Source organism: Epinephelus fuscoguttatus, linkage group LG4 (genome assembly GCF_011397635.1).
Source record: "Epinephelus fuscoguttatus linkage group LG4, E.fuscoguttatus.final_Chr_v1".
NCBI lineage: Eukaryota > Metazoa > Chordata > Actinopteri > Perciformes > Serranidae > Epinephelus > Epinephelus fuscoguttatus.
In genome coordinates this window covers 39,990,730-40,001,682 of record NC_064755.1, presented here as the reverse complement: position 1 = coordinate 40,001,682, position 10,953 = coordinate 39,990,730, and positions in this window count along the sequence as shown.

Genomic DNA, 10,953 nt, shown 5'->3' with positions numbered 1-10,953 from the left:
AAAACATGTTTTTGGCCATACAGTAGGAACTCATGCGCTAACTGTGACAAAATTTCACACAAATGTCGAACAGGATAAAATAATGAAGTGGTGACATTTTATATCCGAAAGGTCAAAGGTCAACTGTGGCATCATAATGTTCTGCAAAAGCATTATTTTGGCCGTTAGTCAACACCATGACTCAGGAACATGAGGTCACACAGGTTCCAATGAATCCAGGTGCTGTGGGCGTAGGGCGGCGGTGCTATCCCCTGGTAATGGTGTTTGTCACGATTCCTTCCCAGATAGCACACATACATCTGGCCGATGTCAGCCTGAGGATGACACATCGGCCCTGAATTTATAACGTCTGACAAGCGTCGGCCGCATGGGCGGATATCTTTAAATTTAATACTCTTTTGTCCCAGCTCATCAAACGTCTCTGTTACATCGGCTTTGGGTCGGCCCTGTGCCATAGAATGTCTGCCCACGTATGGAAGTCGCCACTGAAGGCGGAATTTCATCTCCGCGGTGTTTGTTTGGAACTGAGCTCGCAGGACACAGCATCTCATTGCAGTTGGTTTCAGGTAAGCTCTACTGGAATAAATTGGCAGAAAATAGCTTTGTTGTTTCTTCTGTGACCGTTAAAAGAGGTTCCTGGTGAGTGGCGAAGCACGACTGGGTGTATATAGCTTAGCACAGCTCCCCACCAGCTAATCTTTTGTTAGCTGTTAGCTACTTTAGCGGTTTAGCTCATGTTAGCTAACAGGCTATAACTGTGGTGTTTTCATTTTATTTTCCCTAGTTGACGTTATCTGCTCATCTGGTTATTGTGAACACTCGTTTTGGGTTAAAGTGGAAGTGCCCAGAGCTGCCACCCGTGGTCCCCGGCCCCCCGGCCTGACCTCCGGGGCCCTGGACGGATGCTCAAGTGTGGGTGACAAGCGCAGAGAGGAGCGCAGAGGTCAAACAGTGAAATTTAAGGATGCCTTCGGTATGTTGGTAATGTGATTTTATGGGCAATTTATCAGTTGAGGTCTCCTCCTCTGCAAAGCAAACTGACCCAGTGGCTACAGGTAATAGCGCAGTTTTGAAGCCACTGTTTTTCTGAGATGAAGGACTGATTGTTGAGCTGCTGTTAACAGTTAACGGAGTTAACGCCGGATCCCGTTGTTTAACAGTTTCCACACTGAATGAAGCAGAGTGACGGACCCAAAGCCCTCAATCTGGCTAAAAGACAGCTGAAATGCTAAAAAAATACAGTGGTGAAATTGGGATTTGTTTCTTGAAGTTATGTGCTCATCATCTTTTCTGTGTCTTGCAGGCTGCCAGGAGAAGCGGACTGGCCATCAGATATTGTTTGTGGAAATTTGAAAATAAAGTTTCTCAAATTGACTTTTGTCTCTTCATTGTGCACACTTACACGCGAAATAGGGTAACAGACAGCTATTTTTGAATGTTAGCATTAATTTCTCACATTGAATGGTGAAATAGTTGTAGTTTGAAAGGTCCAACCTAAATGAATAAAGGTCGTAATTAACAAAGCATATTAATATTAATGAAGGATTGCCTACTGAGCGCAGCTTTTTATTGATCGTTTGAACGTCGCATGGTGGTCATTTTCGATTAAAGGCCGACGTCTCAGCGACGTCTTGGCAATGAGCAAACGCTCTCCCTGCTATGTCTTAACGATCTAAACTTGATACATCGGGCCAATGTCGGCTAGATGTATGTGTGCTATCTGGGTTTTTCGTTCATGTGCAGTGTCAGTGAGCAGTGAGCCCCGGCCCTGCCCTCATTGCCCTAAATTCTCCTGCCTGAGTGCTAGTTATTATTAGTTTATTATCAGTGATTAGTTCAGTGTAAAATCCTGGGGTAAATTCCTTCTCTTTATGGTAACATGTTACTGACACTTTGGATTCATTTGAACCTGTGTGACTTTGTTAGCTTAAAGCAATATTAGGAATTTCCTTGGGTGGTGTTGCGGCAACAAACTTTACTCTCCTCTTCACGCCACATATGCATTCAAAAGTTTATCTACTGTGAGTTTTATACACACAGGCTATCAGTTGTTAATGAATATGGATACACCAAAATGTTAACAGCATTCTGATTCTTCAAGCTAAGTAATAAGTGCAGCTGTGGAATATAAAGTTTAATATTTCCCTTTGAAATGCTGTGGAGTAGAAGATAATGCAAATGCTCAAGTAAAAGCAGTATTGTATATTATATTATATATATTATATTACCAATATTGCGCTGATGTAAATGTTACTTTTCACCACTGCAGCTCTCACAAGGTCACAGAACTCATCTGACACACGAGTTCAAACGAAAAGGTAATATTCAAAGAACAACAAAGGAGAGGGCAAACAGTGAGAGGAATGGCTGAACCTCTCAGGAGGTACATTCTGTTCACGCCTGTTTCTGTTTTAATGTGCTGATTATAGCGGCAGCAGGAGTCTCTTTAGAGATAGAGATCAGGGAGGATGTCAGAGTCTCACAGAGAACAAAAGATTAGAAACAAGACAAAACACAGATCATTAAACTGATACAAGCACCTCATGCATGTGTGTGTTTGAGTCCTTATTTGCCTCCTTAAATTTCACCCTCTGTATCAAACTGATTGAAGGAATCAGTCCCTCCCTGCTAATATCCTAAATCCCTTAATGTGTGGAAAGAGCTGTGGTGCTTTTTAAACTTCTTAAGTTTTTAAATGATGCATTTAGAAACACATTTTTTGTGTGTTGTAGATTTGTTTGTTCAGGAAATGAGTAATAAGATTTTTTTAAAGGCCCAGTGTATAAGATTTAGGAGGACACATTGACAGTGTGTATAATCACCTGAAAATAAGAACCATTATGTTTTTCATTACCTTAGAGTGAACTGTTTATATCCGCATAGGAAACGGTTCCTCGATTATGAGATCACCATGTTGGAAATACTGTGACGCCGTGAAAATCTTCCGAACATCTGGTGCACAAAGCACTTTGAATTGCTCCTTAAGTGTGACACTTATGGCTCACGTGAAATACCTCCCCAAAAACTGACTTTTAAGATCCCGTTGCATAAAACCACAGAGCAATCATTCATTGTAAAGAAACTGGAAGAGCACAGCTTTGCCAAGTTGAGTGATCCAGCCCCAGACAGTCACAACCATATATTGACCTCTAGTAAAATTTAACGTGCAAAATCAGTTGTTCATCATTAAGCTTCTTAGGACACCTTAATTTTTCTCATTTATCACCATAAACTCAGCCATGTTGCGGTTAAGATGGAGTCAAAGGTACTTTATGTTCTTGTCCTTTCTTTGGTTACTAAGGTTCTTTGTGCAACACTTCAACGAACTTTAAGCAATTCCTTAAGTGTAAGACCAAGATAAGGAGAACAACTTAAATCCTTGAGTAAACATTTTAATCAGAAAACCCTAAGCCCACTTCAGACCAAAGATTGGTGATGAGACAAGATGAAACAGGCAGCTACTTGCAATTCTCCATTCTGCAACATTCTGAAATCCTGCTGGTTCACACCAATGCAGCTAAATGAGACAGTGCATCATCTCTATGCAACAACTCTCTGTACTTCTGTTCTGCAGCTTCTAAGACTTATTTTGTGGCTTCCTAAAATATGAATGAGGATAGTGATAGTGAGATACTGGCTACAGCTGCATTTGTAGTAGTGATGACACGGTAAAAAATAGAAACAAAACCAGTATCAGATGGACTGTATTCATAATAAATATGGCACAATAATATAAATAACCAGCACCAAATAATCAGTCAATGACAATGTGTGTGTGGGCGGGGCGTAAGCACATACAGCGAGCAGCAGCAGTGACCCACTGTCTGACACCGTCACACCGTGAGGACAGGAACTCAGTGAGTGACATCTGCGGTTATTTTGACTTGACCAGCGGACTTCACTACAAGCTGATTGGCTGTTGAAACAGGTGACGTGCTTTACGATCTTAATCCAGCTGCTGGAGATTTGACCAGCTGAATTGCAGGTGACACCATCAACCGGCTTGAGTCGGGCTCAGACCGGCCAGTTCACACCAGTGCAACTTTGCTCTGCAATGTTCTTAAATGGTTTTGTCTTGTTGCGAATCACAAGTCTGAACTGGGTGTTAAGGAGAATGCTTGAGGATGTTTTGTGCAACCATGTTTTTTTCAAGGAAACTTTAAAGGGAAATTTCAGTTTATTTCAACCCGTCTCCTATCGTCCTAAATTTGTTTCAAGTGACTAGTGACATAAAAATAATAGTTAGCATGTTAGCCGTTAGCCTAGATACAGCCAGGGCACATAGTAGCGTCAGACCTGTTAAAACGTAAGTGAACGGGCAACCTTCAAGTGCAAAGTTAGTCCACTAAACAAGCTTTTTCTCCACAAAGACCGCCTCATATCGTTAGGATAAATGTCAGAGAACATATAGAAAACGACATGTAAACGTGTTGTCTTACCTTACCGGTGTGCTGCCGTGTTTGTTTACCATCTAGCTCTGCTTTCCAAAGCACAGCCTGAAATCTCTTTAACTCTGACTTAAAAGTAAAATCTTAACTTAAAGAGCTTTGTACAATTGACCTCTGAATGTAAGTTATCAGGAAACAAAGGTGACATTCGCAGGTGCTGGGTGAGCTGCCTGTCTCTGACATGCCAAACAGCATTGGAGAAACACTGATTTGTAACGTGAAGCCACTTTATTAGGCATTTATACCGATTTAAATCACTGGCTTTGTTTGTTTTGTAGAGGAGAAGACCTCTGTGGATAATTTAGCTCCCAGTAAAAACCTCCTGAACAAAAAACACTGAAGAGACATTTCACCTGGGGCCTGTATCACGAAGCAGGATTAATGTCTTAGCGAGGTAACTTCAGGGTTAACCCTGGGTTTTCGGTCTCACGGAGCCGGTTCAGTTCTTATCGGGGTAGATCACCATGGTAACTTACTCTGAACGGCTATCCTGCTCCGGAGCAGGGTAAGTTCAGGGTTGAATCTGATCCTATAAAAAGCACCACCCACTGGCCAATCAGCTGTTCGGAAAAAAATGACTCTGCTGACAGAAATGCAGCCCAGTCATGACGGGAAGTTTAATTCATTTGATTGATTTTGATTTGAAAGTTTATTTTGAACATTAAAAAAGAAAAGAAAGCAACAACAACAGACGATGAAAAGATTGTTCAAAAAGGAGTTGAAAAAGTCGAACTTTCATCCCACCCCTTCATAAGAAAGAAACTGACCATTTGCGGACACTTAATAGCACCACTAATTAGTGCCAACATTTTGTTGGAGGAAATGATCCCTGTTAAAGATAATGGGCCTAACTGACAGCTTTGCTGCTGGAAGTGTGGAAAGTAGCCTATCATGTCTACACTTCATGGTGTTTGAGGGATTTTCCTTTTTGTTTTTAAAGAGGGACACTAGGTATATTTTTGCGCAGCTGTTAATTTCTAACACAGCTCAATATCAGGATGATTTTATTCAGACTATCAACTTGGTGCTGATATGATTTTATTGTGGCGTCAGCTTTAAGCTTTATTGTAGCATGTATAACGTTATGACAAAGAAGACCAGTTTATCAGACGCAATGATGTTAGACGATAATTGTAATACACGCAATTCATCTGCGCAGCATTGATTTCATGGGATTCAAGGGTGTGATCAGTGTCAGATGTACAGGTACAGGCACTGTAGCTGCTTGAACCAGTGATGAGTAATTTAACCTACACATCATTTTATTTGCTACCTTGTTTTGTCTTGATTTTTCCCTCTCTCCTCCTCTATTTCTTCGTTCCTTACCCGTTTCTTTTTCTTCTCTATTATGTGATTTCATTGATGTTTTGACAGGGGAATTTCTTTGATAAGCTTTTAGTGGCTTCTAACCTCTCCAGCACTTTTCTTTTTTTAATCTTGTAAATGTTATACTGTCTGTTTTTAACATTATGTGAAAATAAACTAATCTAAACTAAAGCTAAACATTATTCATCCCGTTATGCGTTGCCACGCATGTTTCCTCCTCCTGCAGCTGCCACGGTGTTGGCCTTTTCTGTAAAGTTGCTTTTCTCCTCCTCATATTTTAGTAGAGTTAATCTCTGATCCTCACATGAGAAATACTTTTTTTCCCCTCACATACAGCGCTCAGTGAGGACACTCAGTGACGCTGTGCTTCTCTCATGATTGTGATTGGTCCGCTGTGTGCGTGTTCACGGCTCTTGATAAAGCAACCCTGGGTTGAGTTACCGAGTTGATATCCAGTGTTGTGATACCGATTATCCTGATTGCCATTGTTAGGGTTAGTCAACCCAGGATAGGTCTGGGTAACCCAGGAAAGGTTGATCTCGCTTCGTGATACAGGCCCCTGGTTGCAATCTGCACACTCTCACTACACGCCACTAAATCCTTCTAAATCTTTAACACTGTTCATTAAAATTATAAGGATCCAGAAAGGCAGGGGGGTGTGATGATCTGGAAGGAGAAGCCAACAGTCATGTGGGTTGTTGTGATGATCATATTTATGTTCTCAAGCTGTTTCACTTTGCTAACCAATGTAAACCTCACTGACCCTGGTGATTAATGGGTTAATCAGCTGCAGCAGTGGCGAGTGGAGGCAGAATATTGTTGGCATGATGAAACATGAACGGTGCCTCTCTGTGAACACACTGCAGGCAGTGGACGGGATGTTTATATCGACGCTCTGCAGCCTGAACTCGGAGAGAGAAATCAAACTTTCTGCCTCCTGCTGTGATGTCAAAGACTAACATCATGGAGGAGAAAATCAAATGTAAAATTCAGACAGCTTCAGTACTTGGGTTCACTCACTCAGCAGTAAAGTGAGGCATGGTCTCCTCTTTTGATCATCTTAAGCTCTTGCTTTGACTTAATGAACTACAGAGAGAGAAAACCCCACACACATTTGGCCTTCGATCGGAAAGAGAATCACTGCAGGCGGAAACACAGGAAGGAGCTAAAAGTTCAGAGGGACTTTATAATATTTCTGTACACCAAAGGAAGCAGATTTCTGCTGCCATCATTGTGTGATTGTAGTAGCTGTTCAAAGATGTATGTTTAGGGACAAAGAACGAGAAAGAGTTCAGTGCAGACTCAAACTAAACGCAGACTTGTGAGGGTCAAAAACACTGACATTACCAAGAAGGAATGGACTGGGGGAGGATATATACTGGGACTGATGACTGATAGGAAGCAGGTGTGTAACCAGGTGGCAGGTGTGTTACAGGCCAGGTAATGGGATGATGTGAGAGACACACTGAAGACACCCGGTGAGCGGGTGAGAGATAGCCGTGTCTGTAATGACTGCAGAGAGTCAGAAACAGATTCATTTGAAGGGTGATGGAGGCGGTTTTGTTGTTTCGGAGTCTTTTATGACTCATGACAAATTCTGTGAAGTGTCTGTTTTTAAGCCTGTATATGGTGTGTGGGACTCCTGATGACAGAATCTGCCTTTGGCTGTGTTTCCTTTAGTAATGCCTTTTAGTCGTTTAGCTTCCCTCCTGATGTTGGACTGTGTTTAGAGAAAAACTAAATGATCGAGGAAAGCTTTCTTAATGACTCATGTGCTGTTAAAAGTGGATATTTGTGACGGGACAGTTAACATGAAACGTCAGGTTTTTCTTCTTTTCTTCTCTTCTCTCCCACTCTGTCTCGAAGTGTCACTCCGTCTTGAAAGTGTCACTCTGTTCGTAGTCACCTTCACAGCTGAGGGGAGAGGTGTGAGGACAAACACAGAGGCAAGCTTTGAGACAAACTTGCCTCTCTTTTCATAACTGGAGAAAAATAAAGCTTAATCTAATTGTATTTGTAGCACTTGCATTTAATCTGTTTGTGCTGCTATCGTAGCTTTTGTATATATTGTGTTTTTATCATTAACCGTGTTCTAGAGACTAGAGAAGAACATATTTTATCCTTTACACAATGTAACCTTTCAGATGTAAACGTCATTATGACAGGTGAAAAATAAACATCTTATGCCTGGTTCACACTGCACGATATCACCCCGGCTATACCCCACGCAGTGTCGGCATGGATCATGAACGACAATGAGTGTTGTATGCGATAATCCATCATTTCATCTCGTGTAGTGTGTCATAGTAGACGACAACCGATGCCACATCTGGGACGCCTCACGACGTTCCAACAGAAAGTCTAGCATGTTTTAGCAACCCGTCGAGTACTGCCGTTAGCATCAAGCTAGCAAACAATGTTACTCCTTCATAAGGAAGACGGAAGGGCGCTCCCTCTCCATCTCTACTAAACTTCTCTACCTATGAGGGAGCTATCCTAGAGCACGTTTCCGCCTACAAATACCTTGGCATTTGGTTAGACTCTACGTTATGTTTTTCACACCACATCTCTCAGTTACAGGCTAAGGTCCGAGCCAAACTCGGTTTCCTTTATAGACATCCTCATGCCTTCACCTCTTCTGCTAAACTGACTCTCATCAAACTGACCATTCTCCCCACACTCGATTTCGGTGACACCATCTATCGTGCCGCATGTAAGGGCACTCTCGCTAAACTGGACACACTCTATCACTCTGCCATCCACTTTGCCACTAATGCCTCTTACAATACCCACCACTGTACTCTTTACTCTCTGGTAAGTTGGCCATCACTTCACACCCGCCGCCAGATTCACTGGCTCATTCTCATTTACAAGACCCTCCTTCAACGGACACCCCCCTACCTGTCTCGCTTGCTGCACCGACTCCCTGTCACATACAACACTCGGTCCTCTCTCCATATTCTGCTAACAACCCCCAAAACCAGATCCACATTTGGCCTTGCATCATTCCAGTCAGCTGCCGTTTCTGACTGGAACGCATTACAAAAACACCTCAAACTGGATACATTAATTTCAATCGCGGCCTTCAATGAGGCCATCTCATGTCTTTTTACAGATTCCTGCAACTGCTTCCCTACCGTCTAACCTTTCCCTCAGTCTGCCTGTATTCTGTGTTGAGCGCCCATACCTGCCGCTGTTGGCCCAGGCTCCTTTTTTGTGATATGATGTTGCAAATAATCCTGTTATTAATTTTGTTTTTTATGTTTTTTGTGTTGTGATGTTGTAAATAATCTTTGCTATTAACCCCCACTGCTTTGCCTGTATGACTGAATAGATGTTTGTTAACCCCTTCTGTCCCTATCACTCTCTTGCTATTTGTCCGCATAGCCATGCTTGTGTGTTGTCTCTGTTGATGTCCTGCTACATGTCTGTATAGTTGTGCTCTGTGCTGTGCTACCGTCTTTTTAACCAATCCTTTTTCTTTCACAGCCCTCTCTCCCCTCCCCCTCAAGAAGCTTGTGCCTCTTGTCAGGCCATCATTGTAAATAAGAACACGTTCTTAATGATTCTGCCTGGTTAAATAAAGGTTAAATATATATATATATATATATATATATATATATATAAAGTAATGGAATTAAAAAATAGGGGCTTTTACTCACCACAACTGCAGAGGCTCCCAGCTTCATTTGAAACAGACTACATTATAAACTGGCCGTTATTCATCATTCCCTCTGTGTTTTATATTTTTACTTTTTATTCGTTCGTGTTTGCTTTGATAAATAAATTTAAATTTAATTTAAATTTAATGCATCACGCGGTCATTTCAAACTCAACACTTCCTATATTGGATTCAAATTAAAAGCCCCTTGTTGAGGGAATCTCTTTATTTTCTAAAAAGGCTTTTATTGTGAAACATTTGTAGGAACTTGTTTTGGAGGATACAGTGACTTGCATGTTTGGGGCGGCAATAGCTCAGTCCATAGGGACTTGGGTTGGGAACCAGAGGGTCGCCTGTTCAAGTCCCCGTCAGGACTAAAATATGGAGCGTGGACTGGTAGCTGGAGAGGTGCCAGTTCACCTCCTGGGCACTGCCGAGGTGCCCCCAAGCAAGGCACTGAACCCCCCAACCGCTCGGAGCGCCTGTCATGGGCAGCCCACTCTGACATCTCTCCACTTAGTGCATGTATAGGTCCTGTTTGTGCATATGTGTGTTCGGACCTGTGTGTTAATGACAAACAGAATGAAAAATTGAATTTCCCCTGGGGAATTAATAAAGTATATTTAAAAAAAATGTTTGGGTACAGTACTTTATATGTAGCTCCTGCCATCTGGTGGCACTTTATACGTTCCTACAACATTTTGGCTGGTACGGAAGCGTATTGCATTCACTTGACAAATAACTGTTTTTCTGAGTAATTTTTTCTGTTTCTCTGAGTAATTTATTTATTTTTCTGTTATTTGGTGTAATATTTTCTGTTTTTTGTGGTAATTTTTTTTTCCTGGACGAGGAGATGAGATACTTCAAAATCTCGCAAGAAGCTCCCACCTGGCACCTGCAAGTGACTCCTGCATCCATGGTGACTCCTGCTCATGGATGTATTTTGCATCCGTGCTCCTGCTCCTAGACAATTTCAACTATGGGATCAATAAGGGTAAGGCACGTCATTAGTTACACACAGGGTATGATAATCTAGCTATGTTTTCGACTGCATCCTTCTAGTGTTTGTCAGCTAATGTTGTTACAACCTGTTACTAACCTAACCTGCCAGGTGGGAGCTTCTCATGAGATTTTGAAGTATCTCGTCTCCTCGTTCGGGAAAAAAAATTACCACTAAAAACAGAAAAAAATACTCCGAAAAACAGGGCTTTTTTTATTTGTCAAGTGAATGCAATACGCCTCTGTAGGCTGGCACATGAACAGACACAGTGACTGAAATAATAGTTACTATAGGACAAGAATAAACCAATGACATCACACATGTCGTGAAAGACTACTAGTGATGATTGGTGTGGACCAGCGTGTAGTCTGTCATGTCTGTCGGCCAAGTCACAGCATGATCACAATCGCCTATTCTGACATAGTGACTGTCAGAACAGACAGAAATGTCATGTAGTGTGAACCAGGCATTAGGGCACAGCTGCATGTAAATGGAAATAGTACAAGAACATTCATGTT